This window comes from Lissotriton helveticus (assembly GCF_964261635.1).
Source record: "Lissotriton helveticus chromosome 1_1 unlocalized genomic scaffold, aLisHel1.1 SUPER_1_unloc_77, whole genome shotgun sequence".
Taxonomy (NCBI): domain Eukaryota; kingdom Metazoa; phylum Chordata; class Amphibia; order Caudata; family Salamandridae; genus Lissotriton; species Lissotriton helveticus.
In genome coordinates this window covers 606,813-631,765 of record NW_027611722.1, presented here as the reverse complement: position 1 = coordinate 631,765, position 24,953 = coordinate 606,813, and the positions used below count along the sequence as shown (strand labels likewise).

Below are 24,953 nucleotides of genomic sequence, written 5' to 3'. Positions count from 1 at the left end.
GGCTTCGGGCAGCAGGGACACACCCGTAACATTCCTCATGACATCATGTACTCTGGCCCAGTGTCGTACCATCTCCGGGCATTCCCACAATATATGGAGAAAGGTGCCAGTCATACCACAGCCACGCTTGCACAACCCATCCACAGAAAATCCCATACGAACCAAACCGGGCCCCGTGACATACACTCTGTGCAGTATCTTCAATTGGACAAATCGCAGTCGGGCAGGGATAGCGACCTCTTTAGGCGAAGACAAAGCCGACTGCCAGTCCTTGTCATCTAACTCCAAGCCGTCAGAGCACCATGCGTCTCTAAGGCGAATTAGTAGATCAGCTCTGTTATTAATAAGCTTTTTATAAATTAAGGAGATCGTACTGTCGGGTACATGTCCATCCAGGATGCGGTCTTCCAACGGGGAGGATTCAGGAATATCGGTGCCCACTAGGAACACCGACAACAAAGCATGACGGACCTGAGCGTACCGGAAGAATTCAGTGCCGCCCAGGTCATACTCCAGACGCAGCGCGTCGAAGGACTTGACTGTCCCCTTCGACCACAAGTCACCAACCTTGCTAATGTCAATCATGTCCCATTTATCAAACCCTTTCGTCCGCCACAGAGAACCCAAGCATTCCGAATCGTACAGGGGGGTGGCTCGAGTAAATCTACCACTGCAGCCCAAGGCCGCAGTCGCATCGCGCCACACTCTCACAGCGATCTTAGTGGGACCGGTCAGTGCTCCACGGCGGACCCCAGAGTACAGTGCTCTACTGAAAGACCCTCCCGGAAGGATAAGCCTATCCATGGAAAAAGCCGGGGCCGGGCCCGGAGCGTAGGTCGCATGGTTGATTGCGCTGAGCTGGGACGCCCAGTAATAACGTCTGATGTCTGGGAGGGCTATGCCACCATCAAACCATGGAAGCGTGAGCTTGGAGAGGGCGATACGAGCAGGTCCGTCCCAGACAAGCTGTCTCTGCAAATTTTCCACTTCACGGAAGTAGCTGGAGGGAATAGGATCGAAGGAGTTCTGTAGCGCGTACAAAAAACGGGGCAAAGACATCATTTTAAAGAGCGCCGCTCTGCCAAGGGGCGACAGTGGCAACCTACGCCAGCGAGCTACATCAAGTTTAAGTCGCTGAAGAGGGGGCAACAGATTAAGATCATAGAGCATTACGGGATCCAAGGAAATATAAATCCCCAAGTACTTAAAACCGGTCCTCGCCACCGGGATTGGAAATCTACGCGGCAACGGAGGAAGATCTCCTGCCAAAACGTAGACGCAGGATTTAGCCCAATTGATCACGAGACCGGCGTTCTTGCCGAAGGAAGCAAGCACGTCAAAAAGCACATTGAGGGATTTCTGCGGCGACGTAAGATATAGGAGGATATCGTCTGCGTACAAGGAGACGCGATCCTCGAAATCAGGGGACCATCGAATGTCCCGCATGGACGGTTCCCAACGGAGCCATTCCGCCAACGGTTCAAGAGCGAGAGCAAAGAGCAATGGAGACAACGGACAGCCCTGCCGGGTACCCCGTCCAAGCTCAAAGACGCTAGAGACTCGTCCGTTAACCACTACCTGGGCTAGGGGAGTCTCATAAAGGAGCTTCACCCAGGCTATGAAGCCCGGCCCAAACCCGAATTTCGAGAGGGCCGCCCACAGGTAGGGCCATTCGATCATGTCGAAGGCCATGGTAGCGTCTAGAGAGACCAAAATGGCTGGTTCCGTAAGCGCCCCAACTCTCGCGAGAACTCCGTGTAGTCTACGCAGGTTTAAAGCAGTGTTGCGATGCGGGATAAAGCCGGACTGATCCGGATGGATCAGGTCTCCGATCACAGTGACCAATCTGTTAGCCAGTGTCTTTGCCAATATCTTGGGTTCGGCGTTGAGCAAAGAGATAGGCCTGTAGGAGGTACAGCGGTCCCGAGGCTTACCCTCTTTAGGAATAACAACAATGGTGGCAAGCCGTTGGTCCAAAGGAAGGGAGCCCGACTCCCAGGCCTCTAGAAACATGTCCCTTAAATGAAGCGCAATTTTGTCGGGCTGTAGCTTGTACAGCTCGATAGGCAAACCATTGGGGCCCAGCGCCTTACCCGAACGAAGTGAACGGATCGCCACTGCGATTTCATCCACAGTGAACGGGGAATCCAGGAGGTCCCTATCTAAATCAGAAAGGCGAGGCAAAGCGATATCCCGTAACAATAAACGAGAGTCTTCCTCGTCTCGATCATAGACTGAGGTGTACACAGTCCCAAAGTGGTCCGCAAAGCACTGAACGATCCCAACAGGGTCCGTGACACACTCACCATCAAGTCTCTCCAACACTGGTACAACACGATTCACTCTCTCCTTCTTATCCAACCAAGCCAACAACTTGCCCGCTTTATCACCAACGTCATCCAATCGCCCCTGCTGCTCCCTGTACATCACTTTCGCTGCATCCGTAACAAGAGCCTTGTATTCCGCCTGTTTCAAAGCAAGGGAGTGCAACTTTACGCTAGTTACACCAAGACTGAGATCATCCTCCAAGGCAGCAATCTCGGATTCCACCCGCACCACCTCTCCAGCAGAAGCCTTCTTCGCAGCAGCAATCAGGGATAAGGACTGCCCACGGATCACAGTTTTAAAGGCCTCCCACAACGAGATAGACAATGAGACAGACCCCACATTTTCGTCAAAGTAATTCTCAATGGCTGTAACAAGGCTGGAACGAATCAGGGGGTCATGAAGATACCACGGGTTAATCGGAGCCACTCTACCCTCAATCCCCACACCAACCTCAAAGCGGAGCCACAATGGGGAGTGATCCGAGATTCCCCTAGGAAGCAGACGAAGTTCCCTGATAGCGGTGGACTGAACTGCGGGCAATAAAAAATAGTCAAGCCTGGACAAACTGCCATGGGCCCCAGAGTGGAAAGTGTATTGTAACTGCGTGGGGTGCAGCAACCTCCAAGCATCAACAAGCCCGAAGGTCTCTAACAAGTCGCTAAGCCACATGTGCGCCATAGGCAGGTCTCTAGGTGGATGTCGGTCCAAAGCGCCAGAGACAACAGAATTAAAGTCCCCCCCCCCATGATTAGAAGCCCTTCAGGAAGACCCAAAAAGACACCACACAAGTCAGCGAAGGTTAAGGTCTGTAGGCCAGGGGGAACATAGACCGAAAGTATGGACAAGGTCTTCCCCTCCCACCTCCCAGTGAGCATGGCGTAGCGCCCCCTATCATCAAGCTTGATCTCGTCAACAGCAAAAGGGAGGGAAGACCTAAGAAGGATGCCAGCCCCCCTTGACCCAGAAGTAAACCCCGCGTGGGCCACTAGGCGGTAACCACGTCGGTTAAGAGCCTGACAAGCGTTACCTATCAGATGGGTCTCTTGCAAGAGGACTATATCGGGGGAATGCCGCCTAAGGTACCTCAAAACAATACCCCGTTTAATCCTATCTCCCAAACCATTGACGTTCCAGGATAAAAGTCTCAACTCACCGCCCCCATCCCCAATGCGTGAAAGGAGCAAGACCCACATAGAACACAAGAATCAATACGACGCCTCGTGAAGAAACAAAAACACACAAACACCCCCCACCCCTAAACTCACCCATGACAAACCCCCCACCCTGCACCCCTGCATAAGACTAAGAAGCCACCCCAACTTGCAGTGTGCCTGTCGCCCCATAGTTAAACTAAACTACGCTAAGAACCCAGGAGGAGGAAGAGTCCCTGTTCACGCCCCGCCACCCCCGGGCCGATCAAGGTCCAATAAGTTCCAAGGACAAACTCAGCTGATACAGCAGACAAAAGTCCAGACGACGGGGTCCACCGACGAGGTCATCACTCGGCCACACCTCCATCAGCGCCGCCACGGTATCCGGAGCGATCCCGACCCTCAGGCAGAGTATCAAGCCAGTCACTGACATCACTAGGGCGGTCAAAAAAGAAAGTACGTTCCCGATACACAATCCTCAGCCTGGTAGGAAACAGTAAGGAGTACTTCAAGCCCAAGTCTCGTAACCGCCTCTTGACACCTTGAAATCCAAGTCTCTGCTTCTGGACAAGAGGCGAATAGTCAGGGTAAAAGGAAATGGAGGCATTCTCAAATTTCACCGGTCCTTTGTCCCGGGAAGATTGCAGCACTGCGTCCCGATCACGAAAATGGAACAGCCTCGCGATGATGGGCCTCGGAGGGGAACCAGCTTAGCCTTCCCGCTGGGAACACGATGAGCACGTTCCACCGCAAAGAATTTACTAAGTCCCCCGGGGGCCAAGTGGTTGGATATCAGGTCTTCAACCAGGAGATCAGCCCCTTCGGTCTCGGAACCCTCCGGAACACCAATAAGGCGTACATTGTTGCGGCGGGCCCTATTTTCGTAATCCTCAAGACGGCGAGCCATGAGGTCGTGTGAGGACCGAAGGTTACCAAGTTCCGCTTGGGCATCCGAGACATCGGTGACCAAACTAGAAGTTTTCAGCCTCAACGATTCCACTCTTTCGTTAGTTTTCGAAAGATCCGCTGTAATCAGCGTGATATCGATGGCCATCGTGTCGATCTTGGTCACCAAGGCCTCATATTGTTGCACCATAGAGGCCTGCATGGCGGCAATGGCTCCCATAACATCCTACAATGACGGGTCCGAGGCCTCTGGGAGGAGGGTCTTAGAAGTGTCCGAGACACGGCTCACAGCACCGGGCGATCCCTTGGCATGTGCGTAGTGATCCATGGTGTTGTCTGCTGCTGACCGCCCCGTTGAGGCGCCTTAGTCTTCCGCTTCTCGAGAGGCAGGCCAGTGGCCATCTTGGAAAAGGGACCCCGAAGGGGTCCCTGCGACCTTGTGAAAATGGCCGGGTGGAAATGTCCAAAGAATCAGTAAGACCAAGTCCAGACTTTGCAAACAAAAGTAGACAGAGCCGGGTGCAGGCGGCCAGGGAACCCCACACAGGAGAGAGAGCAACGGGCCAGTCGTGAATAAGAAGAAGCCGCGCCCCTGCCAGTCGAGCCAGGAAACCGAAACCGAAACTCAGGAGGGGCCGACCCTGTGGGGACCCTGGTGGCCGTTGTTGATCGACTGCTCCACGGCCTGTTCCAAACCCGAACCCCCGGTCCGTCTCGGGGTGGGCCTCAGAATGTAGAAACGGAGTAAAAGTGGACCCCGAAGTCCAATTTCGAATTTTCAAAGAGTTCGACGATCAGCTAGGATTAGCGAACAAAGGCCCGTCGATGAAGTCAGGATGAAGCCTGGATAATCATGAGGGGCGGCACGGGTCCGGGGAGCTCTGTGCTCACGCGACCATCTTGGATGCCCGCGTAGCTCCTCCTCTATTTATTAATTTTTAATGTAGATTTCTGGGACGGGAATTTCCCCTCCATGGACAACAGGCGTTTCCCCCTGCCCTGAGGTACCACCTACTTGTATCTGGTGTCCTGACTTTTGAGTAGTTTTGGCCTCTGCCTCAAGCAAATCTATTGTGTGCTGAGAGGACTATGCCTAGACAGATCCCTCAACTATAGTCCAGAGTATGAATCAAGAGCAATGAAATTAAGGAGTACTTTCATGTGCTCATTTTATTCCACCTGATTACCAGTTGTTGGGTTTTCTGCACCTGGATGTACCGGGTGCAGAAAAACAGGACACGATTTTTTTCCAGACAGGAAAATTAGACTGAAAAGACGCACAAGACTCTGGGTGCAGCAGAAGCAGTCAAGACTTATGCTGTTTTGTTTTACAAACTATGGGAAACACACAATTCTTCCCCTTGTTAGACATTTCTTTACCCTTCCCTCCCCTGATTCACCCATCGCCCCCCAACCAATCACATGCATTTATCTACCATCTGCCTAAAACTAGTGGTAAACAAAAGCAGAAAAACACTATGAAATAGTGAATGGCATGTGGTTTGACAGGCAGAAGAATCTGTGCCTCGTGGCAACTCCCCTGTCCATGGCGTCAAACTTGTGACTGCACGTTACTGGGGTAAATGTACCACAAAGTAAAAAAAAAACAATTACATGAGATTTTTCTGCCACTCCAGTACTGTGCAACTTCTAACAAGGGACTATGAGAGGTCTTGGACCGGTCCTGCGACCTGGAGGGTCACACCAAGTGTGCCCTTATTTAAGTCAGAGGACTGTCATGGGTTTAACAGCTAGAGCGGTGGTGGCAATGCACCCTGTTGTAAGGATCAATAGCCTGATGCGATCTTTGCATCATGGTCAGTGGAGTGGCGTCCTACTGACACACCCATGTAATGCTCCATTTCTATGCCTGTGCCCAGACTTTGCACTATCATCAAGTGTGTGTTTAGGGTGTTGGTGTGCATAGCATAAATGAAATGTGAGAGTGCGACAGAGTAAACCGCATCTCCTGCCTGCCAGTTGTGTATGCAAGTGGGACCATCTATCCCTCATTAATACCCCAGTTTGAAGTCCTCTGTTACCAAGGAATAATGTGCTCTACAAAGTACCCAGGTGCCTGCTGTGACACCAGGGATGGTGTCAGCCTGACAGTTTATCTAAGTTGAAGGGACATCACCTGCAGGCTGAATTACTTAATGGAGAAGCTGTGTACCTGTCCTGAAGAGCCTAGAAGTCTGCCTAGAAGCCTGCCTGTCTGGTATGAAAGGGAAGGGAGTTTGACTATCCAGCAGGAGGACAAGGCTGTCCTGGAAGAAGCAAGGTCCGACACATCCTCGGCATTTGTAGGGCGGGCCGGAAAGCCATTCAGCAGGACCAGCTAGTCTGAGGGACCCCGCCTTGCCAAGACTCTCCCAGCAGTTCAAGGCAGAAAATAAAACTCTACGACAACGTGATTGTTGAGGCCCAGTAGGACGATTGTGAGCTGCCAACACCCCGTTCATGGTTGCATTTGCCAAATTCCTAACACAACAGGGTCTGAATCTACTGACTTCCTGGAGAGCCTGTGTTGGGCTCTAAGCTGCTGAATTTCCTACTACTCTGTGTCAGAGGCCCATAAGGGACTACAACTACTCCAGGTTCGAACACCATGTCTGAGCTTACGCCTGTGGTCCAGCCGGCCACAGTGTGGGCTCAATTGCTGACGGCCGGGCATCCACAGGAGCTGCACTTACCAACAGGCCAGGTGTGACTGCTACCTTGGGACTGCTGATCTTCAGGCAACTGCAAAGAAAAGACAGAGTGGGTGCCCTACTGTATGCAGCCTTACATCCAGGATAAAAGCGCTCCACAATAGTCTGCTGGTGGGTCATTGCTCTCTCGAGTGCCCAGGCGTGCCATTCAAGTGCCGGGAAACAGGAAAGAGACCCAGACAAGACTAACTCATCCTGTGGAAGGATAAGACACTTACGACAGAGCATATACGCATTGGGGTGACTGGAGTGACAGAACTGCACCTATACTATATTCATGATACTCCTAAATGCCCTTAGAGGAGAAGAGGGTATCAGAACCAGACGCACCTGTCTGCAGCACATTGTAGTCTGGCATGCCTGCATCATCCTTTCACCCAGACTGGCCATAAAGTTGATTTTAGCACCGCTGCACACATAGCAGGGGGAATCTCAGACCATTCGCTGATGGAGGTGCACCTCGATGGTCCGGTTGTGGCCTTCATGCTACCCCCAAGGGTTGATCCGTGATATTTAAAAGACAAGACGTTCAAAGCTTGTATGAGAGATAGAGCAGAATTCTATTTTAAGGAGAATGGGTGGCCTGTTGAATCAGTTTGCGTGCTATAGGGTGAATTCAAGGCAGTGATTTGAGGCCAGACACAAGCCTTGATTGGGAGAATGTCGAAGGAACGTAAATTGAAGTGCGAGGCTCAGGACAAGGAATGTGCTTTCCTGGAGGTTCGCTTGGCAAGTGGGGAATCAGTTTCTCTCCCATTACACCATCAACTGAAGCAGCACACATTAAGAGCACTAATGGAAAATAGCGGGCACTCATGCGCTGGCTACCCAGCACTGTCTCTATGATGTCGGTGATAAAGCCAATGAGTTGCTTACATGGTTAGAGAGACAAGACAAAGGACGGAACTGGATCCTTGAGGACACAGACAACAAGGGGACGGAAACACTGGGAGAGACTTCCTGAAAGACCTGACCCTGCCAATGCTAACAAATAAGGACCTAGAGGCACTAGACCAAGACCTGACAGTAGACTAAATAAATTAGACATTAGGAACCTTGGAAACAGGGCAAGCGACTGGACCTGATGAGCTCCCGTTAGAATTATATAAAAGCATGATAGATAAAATCAGGGAGTACCTCCAGAGTATATGAAAATAAGGGTGTCTCCCGGAGGACCAAAGAACGTCTGAGGTGGCGGTCATCCCAAAAAGGACAAACCGGCAACTGAGTGTGGGTCTTATAGACTTATCTCCCCGCTTAATATTGTGATTAAGGTCCTTGCAAACGCCCTGGCGATCTGCCTGCGGACAGTAATTGTAACAGTGGTCATCCTGATCAACCGGGCTTTATACCACACCAGGGAACGCGCTTAAATCTCCGACACCTTAATGGAGTACCATATGCAATAGGGGATTCCTTTGCTGAACCAGTGGCGCTGCTGTTAAGCTCTTGTTTGTGGCCCATCTAGCGCGCATGGGCGTCAATAATACAGTCTACCGAGTCTTTGCCGTCCGACAGGGATGTTCCTTGTCTCCTATGCTCTTCACACTTGTTTGGGTTCACCACGACCTCTCATATGGGGTATTCCAGTTGATCAGGATATAATATCAACTGGAAGAAGTCCTTAATATTCCTGCTGGTGGCAGGGACCCTGCGGCTGCAGTCTAGGTGCCCAGTTAGAGTGGCACTACATGGCTTTAAATATTTGGTTGTGTTCATTACAAGAGAGCACAGGCAGGAACATACTCCCGAAATTAGACAGTCTTCGCTGGGATGCCCCACACTTGCGGACAATCTCCTTACTAGGCCAGGTGGCCCTATTTGAAGTGATGACGCTCCAGGGTCTCCTGTACATTGTGCAAAAAATGTCCTTTAAGATCCCACCAGACATTTTTTTTCAAAAGGTAGTCTGAGAACTTCAGCTTCTGTTGTGGGATGGCGGCACGTCACGCTGAGTAAGGTGCAGAGGGGAGTTTATTAAGGTGGACTGGCAGTCCGGAGTATTCACAAGTATTACTGGGCCACGAAGCTGGTGGCAGTCAACAACTGGGTTTATTGCGGACTGTGAGGATCCTGCTTACCGGGTAGATAGATTGGCCATGGGCAAGAGAGGTTACCCCACCCCGGTGCTGCTGTATCGAAGAAAGTATGAGTGCACCCTACCTACTCATACCCAAACATTGGTAAGGGTGTGGAAAGAGGCTACCAAGTATTTAGGCTGGGAAGGTAAGCTGACTGAAATGACTCCAGTGTAAGATGGTGATCTCTTAAGTGCAGTGGGAGGATTGCAGGGCTTCATAAAATGGGGATTGATTAGCTTAGAACGGCCGGGCGATGTGTGGAGGGGACAGGCGCTTGTGTCCTTCACGATCCTACAACAAAAGTATAAATTAGGCGACTAAAAACAGTTCTGACATTTGCAGGTGGCCACGCTCTGCAAAGTCACATCCGGGAAGGGGGGGTTGCCTGATGCATCCCTACTGGAGGACCTGCTGCTAACTAATCCCGGACGAAAAAGCAATCTCAACCATGTATAGGAAGTTGATCTACAATTCTCTGGATCCCTTGGGGACGCAGAGAGCTGTGAGGGAGAGGGATCTAGGCAAGCTTCGCGATGGCGATTGGGTGGAGGCCATTCAGGATGCCAGGCAGGTGGCATTTAGAACTCATTTTTGTCTAATTTAACTGCAGATACTGATACTGCCAAATCAATTACCCTGTTTACATTAAAGGGCAGCTTGAACTCAGAGCTCAACAACAGACTGGATTGAATAAATGACCTGCACACTGCTTATCTTGCCAAGACACAGGTACTTTGTAAAACTCTTTTTATTGAACTAGTGCTCAATCGATAGTGTTGACACCGAAAATACGGGGCACATTAGTGAGAGTGATTAAACCAAAAACACAAAGTCTGCCAATATAGAGTGAGTAACATAGCTTGGCTTGTCCTGACACTCCCTGGCCAAATCCCACTACACAAAACTAGATTGCCCTTTATTGAAGGCAGGTAGTCCTCCCAAGGTTCTGGAGGTCGCTGGGCTGCAAGTCCATAGTTCTCCACAGATCCTCACCAGCAGAGAAGGCCGCAGTGCCCGGCTATTCTTAGGTCGCCAAGAACTGAAATTCAGGGTCTGGGGATGCCACCTAAAATCTTGATTTAAGGGTGTTACAAGGCAGTGACAGGTAGAGGCTAACTGGCCCCTTTCCTGGGGTGTCTACACCCTCTATCATGCCCACCTCCTGTGGGAAGGGGACACAGTCCTAGCCCTGATTGGATAAGTCCCATCATCTTCAAGATAGTGGGAACTACAAAGTGTACTTCACCTCGCCTCCAGCACTTGAGGGGTGGAGTTGACAGAGGGAGCGCGGGGCGCACCTCCTGTTCTATCTAAGGTTTCCCACCTGTCCTTGCGCCTAAAAGGGGGTGAGGACAGGAAGATCGCTTGCTCCCTCTAACAGGAGAGGCTGGGGTCGCATTACTAAGGCGGCAAGGCCTTTGAAAATCGTTGCCACATATGGCTCTGCCTGACCAGGGGGAGGTGTGAGCACCTCCACACAGGAAAGGCATTGTTCTCGACATCAGAGTGCACAGGCACTCTCCCCAAGAGGACAGGATACTGTCTGGTGGTAGCAGGCTGGCTCAGGCCAGTCGATGACCACACTAAGGATTGGTAGATCTTCGGGGACACCTCTAAGGGGCACTCTGTGTGCAATTTTTAATAAATTGGACACTGCAATCGGCACAGGTTTATTAAGCTGAGATGTTTGGTAGCAAATATCCCATATTTCAGTGAAACCTTCATGGAGCAGTGGAACTCATAATGACAAGTGTCCAGCCAACGTACTTGCTATAGAGTTTCCCTGGTCACTTGCAATATCCCGGAATCGACAAGGATATTGCAGGGGCATATCTGCTCATGCAGATATGCCCTCACAGGAGATATCCCTAAAGCAGCGTGCACTATAAGGCCTGCTAGAAGGGTGTCTTATCTACATCTCAGACAGTCCCTATGGGCATCGCATACAGGGATGTGTGCCACGTCGACTCTTCATTTTTGTCTACACCAAGACACACAGCTGCAGTGGCAGTATGTGCTTGGCGAGGCGTCCCTAAGGGTGTCATAATTTGGGCTGCAGCTTTTAGAGACCCTCTTTAACAACAAGGCCCTTGGTACCAGAGGTATCTTTTACCAGGGACTTATAAGTGAGCTAATGGGGTGACAACCGTGGAAACGACAGGTACACTTTAGGGAAGGAGATCTGGCTCAGGGGACCTGGTTGGCAGGGACCCTGTGCACTTCCAGTAAATACTATATCATTTTCCAGGTAAAAAGTGAAGGCTAACCATGTCCAAAACAGGCCCTTTCCTACATTGAGACATTTTTCCTAGGACAGCGAAAACTCTACAGCAGGCCTTGCTCACAGTCCTTATACTGTGACTGCCACTATTGAACATTAATCTTGAATTGTTAAAGCAGGGCCAGGATCTGAACAGGAGCCAATGAACAGGAGGGCAACTCACCAGATAATAGAAGTCTTCTGTCTTCACACTCACTCAGAGAGAACAATGCCATCCCATGTATTGTAGGAGAAAGAGGCCACAACCCTCAGTGAAACACTCACCTCTCAGATGGGATTCGTTAATAAGAATAAAATGAACATAACGCATCCCTGGGGACCCCACAGATACACCGTTCCTACCAGTACCATAAAGGCTTGGGGTCCCGCAGGTAAACCTAACAGTGCTACAAAGACTTAGGGGCCCTACAGGTAAACCTTTCCTAATCCAGTGCTACAAATGATATGTGCTCATTGCAGCAGGACTGGGCGTTCTAGGGGCGCAATTAAGTTGCTTGGCATTCATCTACCCTTAGCTAAGCCACGTGATAAAGGCAGTAGATCAGGATGATTCTCCTCGATCAGAAGTAGCTCTCACTATTGAAAAGGCAAAGACCCTGGTATAACACAAACGCAGACATGCGGTTAGGCTCTACCAGGACATGCAGTAAACTATTAATTTATGTATATGTAGGATTAGATTGCAATGCAAGTTCATTCTTATGTCACTATTTTCCGCACACAACATACAACATAGATTCCTCACATGCATACCCTGATGAAGGGAGAACCCCCAAAATGAATTGGGCAGACTGAATTTGAATTTACTTGGGGAACAGTGGATTTTGAAAGTGATTCTATGAGAATAAATATGCTTAAACTGGAATACAGGTGGATTTGCTTCCAAGGGAAGGAGACATTGATGCACTTTTACGGGAACAAGCTGTGGAGCAGGAGACACAGACTAGATCTAATCTGGAGCTATATAAACAAATGTAGCCAAATACATCTACTTTCTGGCACGCGATGAGTGGATTTCATAAATACGACAATAATTAATGAAAAATACACGGCATGCATAGACAAGGTTTGCTATGTAACATCTGGACTCCTGTAAACCTAAACAAACACCAATAATAAGACACTAGGGACATCACCTGAAGCTCCTAAGATTTTCCTTTTGTTTGGTATCTTGTTTTTGGGAGGTGGGTTTTTAGGATAAGCTATTTTTGGGTGCGTCTGGCGGTGGGGTGTGTCAGGTAGCCCTTGTGGTAGACGATGGGATAGAGGATAAGGAGTGCCATGCCATCCCTTCATATATTTCTCCCCTCCTATATTCACAGTCCCCTTTAACCAGTTGTCCGATTTGCTGTCATCAAGAAGTGCAGAGAGGGGAATCGGCAGGCGGCCCCTTTAAGCCGGAGCTGAGGACGGACATCAGGGGATACACACTTGAAGAAGGCGGGGACGGAGAGCGCGTCAGGTTGGTCAGTAGTTGGTCCAGCTACACACGGTATGGGAACGCGAGGCGGAGAAACCAGCGGGGGAAGACCGGAAAGACAGAGAAGAACTGACAGCCTTACAAGAGAGAGAACCGGAGCCCAGGGGAGGTCACAGCTTGTCGGCGAGCAGAACACCCGAACCTGGCGGAGGAGGGAAAGCCGAAGCAGATTACCAGACCTCACTGAAGGACGCGGAGTCACCACGCCATGGCCCCGGAGGGACGTGGCTCTTCCAGGTGCGTGGGCGTCTACGGGGTTCTTGGAAAGGGGCTGAGTAAGAGAGGGACAGGAGGGGAGGCTGAGGGGTGAAAGGGACCCAGGGAAAAGTAAATAAGTGAGACGGAAACAAAGACAAGAGCAGAAATCATCGGCTACTCTTTTTCTTTTGGTTGCTCCAACCTCTACACCCTCCCTTCACATTTATGCATAGCTATTATTTATCCCTCGCGTCCTCCCTTGACTAAACCATAAAGCAAAAACACTTACCAGAGTCTTTTCCTTCTGTCCGAGGGACGACGGCGGCCGAGGCACACCTAAGGGACTGAAGAGGAAGACCCTGTGGGAAAGAAGAATATAACGGAGACAATCAATCATTGTGATTTCCTGTAATACTAATAAATAGTGCATACCAAGAAACTATTCAATGCAGTGTGCTCCCTCTTGACCGACTCTTCTACAACGGGGAGCTACATACTTTCCCTACAGGGAATGGGAGACAGATACACAGACACACACACAGACACACACACACGGGAAAGCATAGTAGGAAAACGCTATATACCGTTTTTACATTGTTTTAGAAAGATGGTGGAACTATTTATTCTGTTCAATGTGCTTATTTTGCTAATTACTTTTATCTGCTTCTATTATCATTGCAGTTCGGACTGGACTGTTCCCATGAGGCACAGGGTCAAGACTGATTTGCATATGGCCAGGTCTAAACTGGGATGGCATGGTGAGCAAAATAATGATGGATTTAACCCAGATCCCTTGACTGGGGGTGAATGTTTTGATTTGTTCTGCATTCCGTCCATCAATTGTGTGTCTTTTGCTCTATTATCATTGCAGCACATAAATTCTATATAAGAATTACGATAGTTCAATTAATAATGAAAATGCTAATGTTATGTTATTTTAATTTGATATTGCACACGAATTACCCCTAAGCAGAAACTACTTTAAGGAGAAATTTAGGATTGGTACGTCGTACCACTCTATCTTTGTGAAGTTGAAAGAAAGGCTCTTGTATAGGTAATGCCTGAAGTTCATGAACTCTACGGACATTTGTGCATTGGTTCAAAAGGCGGGCCCATTAGCCTTGTAAGTACTGTTTAAGTTCCACTCTGGAGCAGGGTGAATACTTGGCGGTATAACCCTATTTAATCCTTCCATGAAGGCTTTAATCACTGGTACTCTGAAGAGAGATAGGTTTTGTATAATTTGCAAGTATGCATCAAATGGATGTGTAAGTGAATCCACATTACTGTAAATACAACAGTTAACAAATGATGTTCTGCACAAACGCATCAAGACGATTGATATTGTTTTACAATAGGCAACAAAAAGTTTCCATTTGCTGCATAACATGCTCTGGTAGTAGGCTTTCTAGCTTCCTTGAGAATATTCATACAGTCTGGTTGTAGTTGTAAATAACCAAACTCTATGACTTCAGGAGCCAAATCGCTAGGTTGAGTTCTCTGGGAATTGGATGTCTGATTTCCCAATGGCTCTGAGTGAGGAGACAAGGTGTGAGATGTAGCTTTTGATGATGTAGTTCTAAGGATGAGAGTACCAAGGTTGACGAGAACATATTAAGATCAGTGAGGGACATTTGTCTGAGCTTCCGAACTAGTAATGGAATTAGCAGGAGAGGCGGAAAAGCGTAAGCAAATATCCCTGACCAAATCATCCATAGGGCATTGCCTTCGGATGCTGGGTGTGGGAACCCGGATGCAGAGTTTGGGCATTTTGCGCTGTGCACTGTGGAAAACAGATCTATCTGTGGAAAATGTAAGTTTTGAACGTAGGGAAGAAGAGCATGGGGATGAAGTTCCCACTCGTGTATTTGCTGCCTGCGTCTGCGGAGCAGGTCTGCAATCTGATGGTCTACTCCTGGGAGGTGTTCTGCTAGGAGATAGATTTTCTGGCGAATCGCCCAATCCCAAATGCTTTGTGCAAGGTGCGACAGCTGGAGAGAGTGAGTCCCTCCCTATTCCTGCAGGTAGTACATTGCTGTCATGTTGTCCGTGCGAACTAAGACAGTCTTGCCTACAAGTTGCGTGAGAAAAGCTGAGTGTTAAGAACACTGCTAGAAGTTCCATGTAGTTGATGTGGAGACGTTTGTGTTTGTCTGACCGCAGCCACTGGACTTTGTAAAGTTGAAGATGGGCACCCCAACCGGTTACTGTGGAATCGGGTCTATGAAAGGCTGCCCTTTTGCTAAGTTTTGAGGTTTCCACCACTGCAGCGAGCGATGGTTGCCACTGTCTACCAACACTAGGTCGGGGTCGCAAATTGCGAGGCTCATTAATATTAATGAGCCTCCCACAATTTGTAAACCCATTGGGAATACCAGCCCTACTAGGGATGGTGGCCTGCTCAGCAGACCACCATGTCTGGGACTGCTTTCTAATGAAGCAGCTTTTTTTTTCTTTCTTTTTTTTTTTTTAAATGCAGCCCACTTTTCTTAAAGGAAAACAGGATGCATTTAAAAAATTTCATTCTTTAAGGGCAGTGGTCCCTGGGACCACTGCTGGCCCTTAAAAAATATTTTTAGACACAGTCACAAAGTGGAAGGGGTAGCCTGGGGACCCCTTTGAAATTGCGACTGCATTACCACCCTCTTGAAGAGGGTGGTCATTTGCAAGTGTTTTGCGACTGCAATTGTGGTCACAAACATTCACACATAGCATTGAGGACGCAATTAGGAAGGGAATTCCCCTTCCTAATTGCGACTCACAATTCCTGTGAGGTAGACCCCGGACATACCTCTAACAATATGTGCAGCGACCATCAAAAGCCAGCCTGGACTCCTTATTGGTACGAAGAAGAATCAGCTCCACTCCTGTTAACTGCTGATTCTTCCCTTCCGCAGAACCCAGGAAGTTACCCGGAAGCGGAAGCGCTCACTCACGTAGGAGGCGGGAACGAAACCTCAGCCAACCAATCCGAGAGAAGAAAGAGGTCACGACTGGCTGTAAAATGGGGAAGACGCTTCAGAAGGTGCGCCGTCGGACAGCCTAGGAGCAGACGTAGTAAGCCGGGCCGAAGACTAGCCCAGCAACCAAGCCGACACCCAAGCAGCGGACCGGGAAGACTTCGCAGCCCACGACGCCGGAGCCTGGGGTCCTGGAGACGACGACGCGGAAACGTGGACCGAAGAGTGGTGGATTCTGAAAGTCGCGCCCGCCGCCACAACTCAGGAGAGTTGTGGCTCCTAGCGGTACGTGTTGGGGAAAAGGGCTTAGGGAGGGAGAAGGGAGTGTGTTAAGGGCGGCGGGTGGCATTGGATAGACGCAGTGGTGTATGTGTGCAACCAAGGGTCAATGGGTGATCTTAATGCCTGAATCACGCTCTGTCCGACTCTTCCCGTGCACTATACTGCCTGCTCTACCTAGAAGCCTTACCTCGAGTACCCACACAACCGCCGTTTTCCCTCAGTCATAGCTCTTTCCCACTCACATGGTTCATTTTGGTGATGGTATCCTGAAAAGAATAAAACAGGGGAATCTTAACCGAATTCTCTCTTGTTTTTGTTTTGAGACACTCCCGGAGATACAACTGTAGAAGCCCGTAATAGGCTTCTGGGCCATGTAGAAGACCAACCTACCAGGGAGCCCTCTGGACCTTGAAGAAGCTACCTCAACTCCTCTTTGTTTGCTACATTTTGGGACTGCCAAGACGGTTACTTTTATCCACTTTTGTTACAATCCCAAATAAACCCCTTCCAATATTGACCTCATACGGCCTCCTCACTTCTGCTTCCGACCGTCCCTCTGACATTTCCTAAATAGCGAGTCGAAAATAAACTGCGACTCGCTATTTTGGAATTGTATATGGCCAACAGTGATTTTGCATGTGCAAGCGGGTTCGCAAACCCATTTGCGTATGCAAAATCACGTTGTACATCTGGCCCCCTGTGATTGATTCCACTGACTCGCTAGACATTGTTGCAGAGGACACATGGGAAGCCTTGCATGAGGTACGAATGAAATGCAGGATGCCATCATTGCCAGCAGATGCATGAAGACTTTGGGAGACGGTGTTGAATGCCGCAGAGAGATCGAGTAGGATCAGAGCAGCAGTGTGCCCTTGGTCGAGCAGGGTGTGGATGTTGTCTATGGCAGTGAGGAGAGCGATCTCGGTGCTGTAGTTGCTTGGGAATCTGGATTGGGAGAGGTCGAGATGGAGTTTTCTTCGATGAATTTTGTTAGCTAGGCATGGACGATCTTCTCTGTGACTTTGGTCACGAAGGGGAGGAGGGAGATGGGTCGGTAGTTTCTGAGGTCGGTTGGGACGCTGAGGGCTTCTTGAACAGGGGTCTGCCTTTGGAATTGTTTCCTCTATATCCTCCTCTGTAGAAACCTCTTGAGGAAAAGGATTGGATGTTACCTTTGTAAGAGGAAGCATTTGAGTCTGAGGATGTTGTTTTGGACCCAGCTATGTAAAACGAGCGTTGAAAGGAGCCTCTATTGGATGGGGACTGGCGTGGTCCAATGGATTTTGCTACTTCAGTGTCCTTTTCCTTCTTTTCTAAGGCTTGGTCAACTACAGGACCAAACAGGTGTTCTTTGTCAAAGGGAGTGTTCACAATGGATTGTTGAACCTCAGGCTTAAACCCTGAGATCCTAAGCCATGCACGCCTTCTAAGGAGAATGCTGGAATTGATCTCCCTAGCTGAGATCCTAAGCCATGCATGCCTTCTGATGAGAATGCTGGTATTGATCTCCCGAGCTGAGATCCTAAGCTATGCATGCCTTCTAAGGGGAATGCTGGTATTGATCTCCCTAGCGGAGACCCTAAGCCATGCACGCCTTCTGAGGAGAATGCTGGAATTGATCTCCCTAGCTGAGATCCTAAGCCATGCACGCCTTCTGAGGAGAATGCTGGTATTGATCTCCCAAGCTGAGATCCTAAGCCATGCACGCCTTCTAAGGAGAATGCTGGTATTGATCGCCTGAGCTGAGATCCTAAGCCTTGCACGTCTTCTGAGGAGAATGCTGGTATTGATCTCCCGAGCTGAGATCCTAAGCCATGCACGCCTTCTGAGGAGAATGCTGGTATTGATCTCCCAAGCTGAGATCCTAAGCCATGCACGCCTTCTAAGGAGAATGCTGGTATTGATCTCCCAAGCTGAGATCCTAAGCCATGCACGCCTTCTAAGGAGAATGCTGGTATTGATCTCCCTAGCTGAGATCCTAAGCCATGCACGCCTTCTAAGGAGAATGCTGGTATTGATCTCCCTAGCTGAGATCCTAAGCCATGCATGCCTTCTAAGGAGAATGCTGGTATTGATCTCCCGAGCTGAGATCCTAAGCCTTGCACGCCTTATGAGGAGAATGCTGGTATTGATCTACCGAGCTGAGATCCTAAGCCATGCACGCCTTCTAATGAGAATGCTGGTATTGATCTCCCGAGCTGAGATCCTAAGCCATGCACACCTTCTGAGGAGAATGCTGGTATTGATCTCCCTAGCTGAGATCCTAAGCCATGCACGGCTTCTGAGGAGAATGCTGGTATTGATCTCCTGAGCTGAGACCCTAAGCCATGCACTCCTTCTGAGGAGAATGCTCGTATTGATCTCCCGTGCTGAGATCCTAAGCCATGCACGCCTTCTGTGCAGAATGCTGGTATTGATCTCCTGAGCTGAGATCCTAAGCCATGCATGCCATCTGAGGAGAATGCTGGTATTGATCTCCCGAGCTGAGATCCTAAGGCATGCATGCATTCTGAGGAGAATGCTGGTATTGATCTCCCTAGCTGAGATCCTAAGCCATGCACGCCTTCTGAGGAGAATGCTGGTATTGATCTCCCGAGCTGAGATCCTAAGGCATGCATGCATTCTGAGGAGAATGCTGGTATTGATCTCCCTAGCTGAGATCCTAAGCCATGCACGCCTTCTGAGGAGAATGCTGGTATTGATCTCCCGAGCTGAGATCCTAAGGCATGCATGCATTCTGAGGAGAATGCTGGTATTGATCTCCCGGGCTGAGATCCTAAGCCCTGCACGCCTTCTGAGGAGAATGCTGGTATTGATCTCCCGAGCTGAGATCCTAAGCCATGCACGCCTTCTAATGAGAATGCTGGTATTGATCTCCCGAGCCGAGATCCTAAGCCATGCACGCATTCTAAGGAGAATGCTGGTATTGATCTCCTGAGCTGAGACCCTAAGCCATGCACGCCTTCTAAGGAGAATGCTGGTATTGATCTCCTGAGCTGAGACCCTAAGCCATGCACGCCTTCTAAGGAGAATGCTGGTATTGATCTCCCGTGCTGAGACCCTAAGCCATGCACGCCTTCTGAGGAGAATGCTGGACTTGATCTCCCGAGCTGAGATCCTAAACCATGCACGCCTTCTAAGGAGAATGCTGGAATTGATCTCCCTAGCTGAGATCCTAAGCCATGCACGCCTTCTGAGGAGAATGCTGGTATTGATCTCCCTAGCTGAGATCCTAAGCCATGCACGCCTTCTAAGGAGAATGCTGGTATTGATCTCCCGAGCTGAGACCCTAAGCCATGCACGCCTTCTAAGGAGAATGCTGGTATTGATCTCCCGAGCTGAGATCCTAAGCCATACAAGCCTTCTAAGGAGAATGCTGGAATTGATCTCCCGAGCTGAGACCCTAAGACATGCACGCCTTGGGAGGAGAATGCTGGTATTGACCTCCCTAGCTGAGACCCTAAGCCATGCACGCCTTCGGAGGAGAATGCTGGAATTGATCTCCCGAGCTGAGACCCTAAGCCATACACGCCTTCTGATGAGAATGCTGGTATTGATCTCCCGAGCTGAGACCCTAAGCCATGCACGCCTTCTAAGGAGAATGCTGGTATTGATCTCCCGAGCTGAGATCCTAAGCCATGCACGCCTTCTGAGGAGAATGCTGGAATTGATTTCCCTATCTGAGATCCTAAGCCATGCACGCCTTCTGAGAAGAATGCTGGAATTGATCTCCCGAGCTGAGATCCTAAGCCATGCACACCTTCTGAGGAGAATGCTGGTATTGATCTCCTTAGCTGAGACCCTAAGCCATGCACGCCTTCTAAGGAGAATGCTGGTATTAATCTCCCGAGCTGAGATCCTAAGCCATGCACGCCTTCTGAGGAGAATGCTGGTATTGATCTCCCGAGCTGAGATCCTAAGCCATGCACGCCTTCTAAGGAGAATGCTGGTATTGATCGCCTGAGCTGAGATCCTAAGCCTTGCACGCCTTCTAAGGAGAATGCTGGTATTGATCTCCCGAGCTGAGATCCTAAGCCATGCACGCCTTCTGAGGAGAATGCTGGTATTGATCTCCCGAGCTGAGATCCTAAGGCATGCATGCATTCTGAGGAGAATGCTGGTATTGATCTCCCGAGCTGAGATCCTAAGGCATGCATGCATTCTGAGGAGAATGCTGGTATTGATCTCCCGAGCTGAGATCCTAAGCCATGCACGCCTTCTGAGGAGAATGCTGGTATTGATCTCCCGAGCTGAGATCCTAAGCCATGCACGCCTTCTAATGAGAATGCTGGTATTGATCTCCCGAGCCGAGATCCTAAGCCATGCACGCCTTCTAAGGAGAATGCTGGTATTGATCTCCTGAGCCGAGACCCTAAGCCATGCACGCCTTCTAAGGAGAATGCTGGTATTGATCTCCTGAGCTGAGACCCTAAGCCATGCACGCCTTCTGAGGAGAATGCTGGTATTGATCTCCTGAGCTGAGATCCTAAGCCATGCACGCCTTCTGAGGAGAAAGCTGGTATTGATCTCCTGAGCTGAGATCCTAAGCCATGCACGCCTTCTAAGGAGAATGCTGGTATTGATCTCCCGTGCTGAGACCCTAAGCCATGCACGCCTTCTGAGGAGAATGCTGGACTTGATCTCCCGAGCTGAGATCCCAAACCATGCACGCCTTCTAAGGAGAATGCTGGAATTGATCTCCCTAGCTGAGATCCTAAGCCATGCACGCCTTCTGAGGAGAATGCTGGTATTGATCTCCCGAGCTGAGACCCTAAGCCATGCACGCCTTCTAAGGAGAATGCTGGTATTGATCTCCTGAGCTGAGATCCTAAGCCATGCACGCCTTCTAAGGAGAATGCTGGTATTGATCTCCCGAGCTGAGACCCTAAGCCATGCACGCCTTGGGAGGAGAATGCTGGTATTGACCTCCCTAGCTGAGACCCTAAGCCATGCACGCCTTCGGAGGAGAATGCTGGAATTGATCTCCCGAGCTGAGACCCTAAGCCATGCACGCCTTCTGAGGAGAATGTTGGTAATGATCTCCCGAGCAGAGATCCTAAGCCATGCACGCCTTCTGAGGAGAATGCTGGTATTGATCTCCCGAGCTGAGATCCTAAGCCATGCACGCCTTCTGATGAGAATGCTGGTATTGATCTCCCGAGCTGAGATCCTAAGCCATGCACGCCTTCTAAGGAGAATGCTGGTATTGATCTCCCGAGCTGAGAACCTAAGCCATACACGCCTTCTGATGAGAATGCTGGTATTGATCTCCAGAGCTGAGAACCTAAGCCATACACGCCTTCTGATGAGAATGCTGGTATTGATCTCCAGAGCTGAGAACCTAAGCCATACACGCCTTCTGATGAGAATGCTGGTATTGATCTCCCGAGCTGAGACCCTAAGCCATGCACGCCTTCTAAGGAGAATGCTGGTATTGATCTCCCGAGCTGAGATCCTAAGCCATGCACGCCTTCTGAGGAGAATGCTGGAATTGATTTCCCTATCTGAGATCCTAAGCCATGCACGCCTTCTGAGAAGAATGCTGGAATTGATCTCCCGAGCTGAGATCCTAAGCCATGCACACCTTCTGAGGAGAATGCTGGTATTGATCTCCTTAGCTGAGACCCTAAGCCATGCACGCCTTCTAAGGAGAATGCTGGTATTAATCTCCCGAGCTGAGATCCTAAGCCATGCACGCCTTCTGAGGAGAATGCTGGTATTGATCTCCCGAGCTGAGATCCTAAGCCATGCACGCCTTCTAAGGAGAATGCTGGTATTGATCGCCTGAGCTGAGATCCTAAGCCTTGCACGCCTTCTAAGGAGAATGCTGGAATTGATCTCCCGAGCTGAGATCCTAAGCCATGCACGCCTTCTGAGGAGAATGCTGGTATTGATCTCCCAAGCTGAGATCCTAAGCCATGCACGCCTTCTAAGGAGAATGCTGGTATTGATCGCCTGAGCTGAGATCCTAAGCCTTGCACGTCTTCTGAGGAGAATGCTGGTATTGATCTCCCGAGCTGAGATCCTAAGCCATGCACGCCTTCTGAGGAGAATGCTGGTATTGATCTCCCAAGCTGAGATCCTAAGCCATGCACGCCTTCTAAGGAGAATGCTGGTATTGATCTCCCAAGCTGAGATCCTAAGCCATGCACGCCTTCAAAGGAGAATGCTGGTATTGATCTCCCGAGCTGAGATCCTAAGCCTTGCACGTCTTCTGAGGAGAATGCTGGTATTGATCTCCCGAGCTGAGATCCTAAGCCATGCACGCCTTCTGAGGAGAATGCTGGTATTGATCTCCCAAGCTGAGATCCTAAGCCATGCACGCCTTCCAAGGAGAATGCTGGTATTGATCTCCTGAGCTGAGACCCTAAGCCATGCACGCCTTCTGAGGAGAATGCTGGAATTGATCTCCCTAGCTGAGATCCTAAGCCATGCACGCCTTCTAAGGAGAATGCTGGTATTGATCTCCCAAGCTGAGATCCTAAGCCATGCACGCCTTCTAAGGAGAATGCTGGTATTGATCTCCCGAGCTGAGATCCTAAGCCATGCAAGCCTTCTAAGGAGAATGCTGTAATTGATCTCCCGAGCTGAGATCCTAAGCCATGCACACCTTCTGAGGAGAATGCTGGTATTGATCTCCCTAGCTGACATCCTAAGCAATGCACGCATTCTAAGGAGAATGCTGGCATTGATCTCCCGAGCTGAGATTCTAAGCCATGCACGCCTTCTGAGGAGAATGCTGGTATTAATCTCCCGAGCTGAGATCCTAAGCCATGCACGCCTTCTGAGGAGAATGCTGGTATTGATCTCCCGAGCTGAGATCCTAAGCCATGCACGCCTTCTAAGGAGAATGCTGGTATTGATCGCCTGAGCTGAGATCCTAAGCCTTGCACGCCTTCTAAGGAGAATGCTGGAATTGATCTCCCTAGCTGAGATCCTAAGCCATGCACGCCTTCTGAGGAGAATGCTGGTATTGATCTCCCAAGCTGAGATCCTAAGCCATGCACGCCTTCTAAGGAGAATGCTGGTATTGATCGCCTGAGCTGAGATCCTAAGCTTTGCACGTCTTCTGAGGAGAATGCTGGTATTGATCACCCGAGCTGAGATCCTAAGCCATGCACGCCTTCTGAGGAGAATGCTGGTATTGATCTCCCAAGCTGAGATCCTAAGCCATGCACGCCTTCTAAGGAGAATGCTGGTATTGATCTCCCAAGCTGAGATCCTAAGCCATGCACGCCTTCTAAGGAGAATGCTGGTATTGATCTCCCGAGCTGAGATCCTAAGCCTTGCACGTCTTCTGAGGAGAATGCTGGTATTGATCTCCCGAGCTGAGACCCTAAGCCATGCACGCCTTCTGAGGAGAATGCTGGTATTGATCTCCCGAGCTGAGACCCTAAGCCATGCACGCCTTCTAAGGAGAATGCTGGTATTGATCTCCCGAGATGAGACCCTAAGCCATGCACGCCTTCTAAGGAGAATGCTGGAATTGATCTCCCGAGCTGAGATCCTAAGCCATGCACGCCTTCTGAGGAGAATGCTGGAATTGATCTCCCTAGCTGAGATCATAAGTCATGCACGCCTTCTGAGGAGAATGCTGGTATTGATCTCCCGAGCTGAGACCCTAAGCCATGCACGCCTTCTAAGGAGAATTCTGGTATTGATCTCCCGAGCTGAGACCCTAAGCCATGCTCGCCTTCTAAGGAGAATGCTGGAATTGATCTCCCTAGCTGAGATCCTAAGCCATGCACGCCTTCTGAGGAGAATGCTGGTATTGATCGCCCGAGATATTGGAGCAGTTGCTCCATCTCATCCAAGTGAGCCCTGTCGTACCTAGCTAGTAGGCCTTGTATGTTTGCGATGCGTCAATGGTTAGAGGCTTGAACAGCTACTCATTTCCCCGAGGCATCTGTAAGTTTGGATTCTTTATCTGGGGGAGGTGGATCCCCACAGGTTTGGGGGTTAGCTCTTTTGCGAGCGTTGTAGAGAGTCAAGCGATAATTGTCCCTTAATAAACACAGGATCTGATGGTGAGGGTTGATATTTTTTTATCTAACCTTGGAGTTATAATACCTGCTCTAACAGGGTCTTTAACCCTTTCGCTGCAGCGGCTATTCCGCCGCAGCGATAGAGGGCGGGGGGGCCGCGCGGCAGTCCGACGCTGCTGACGGAACCGCTCCGTCACGGCCCTCGGGTGGGCTGCGCTTGTGACGGAACGGTTCTGTCACGGCCCCGCCCGCTCAATAGAACGCGCTGCGCAGGCACGAAATCTGCGCCGCGCAGGCACGGCGAGCGGGCCGTGACGGAAGCGCTCCGTCACCAGCACAGCCCACCTGAGGGGAGTGACGGAGCGGTTCCGTCACCAGCGTGGGAGGGGTTAAAGATATCATCTGCATGCCTCATCATGCCTTCAAGCATAGGGAGTGTTTGACTTGACCTGTGCGTAGTAGACTCAAGTGTTTCAAATAGAAAGTCCTCCTCTAATGTTTCTTTATGTAATGGTACTCCCATGATACTCTGCTCATCTGGTGGTGATGGCTTTGCTGGGTAAAGGTCTGGCTCATTGTCTACTGGAGGT

At 49.9% G+C, this 24,953-nt stretch overlaps 2 protein-coding genes and 1 long non-coding RNA gene across 3 annotated transcripts in view; 2 read left to right on the top strand and 1 right to left on the bottom strand.

The window, feature by feature from the left end:
* LOC144806462 (uncharacterized) overlaps positions 1–24,953 on the top strand; it is a 368,766-nt gene that overhangs the window by 38,618 nt on the left and 305,195 nt on the right. The window lies entirely within an intron of this gene.
* LOC144806464 (uncharacterized) overlaps positions 1–24,953 on the top strand; it is a 498,581-nt gene that overhangs the window by 406,078 nt on the left and 67,550 nt on the right. The window lies entirely within an intron of this gene.
* The window catches only part of LOC144806467 (uncharacterized), a 40,608-nt gene that overhangs the window by 948 nt on the left and 14,707 nt on the right, over positions 1–24,953 (bottom strand). Inside the window, exon 3 of the long non-coding RNA XR_013605811.1 lies at positions 13,426–13,495. This is a non-coding gene — a long non-coding RNA (uncharacterized LOC144806467). The remainder of the gene's footprint in view (positions 1–13,425; positions 13,496–24,953) is intronic.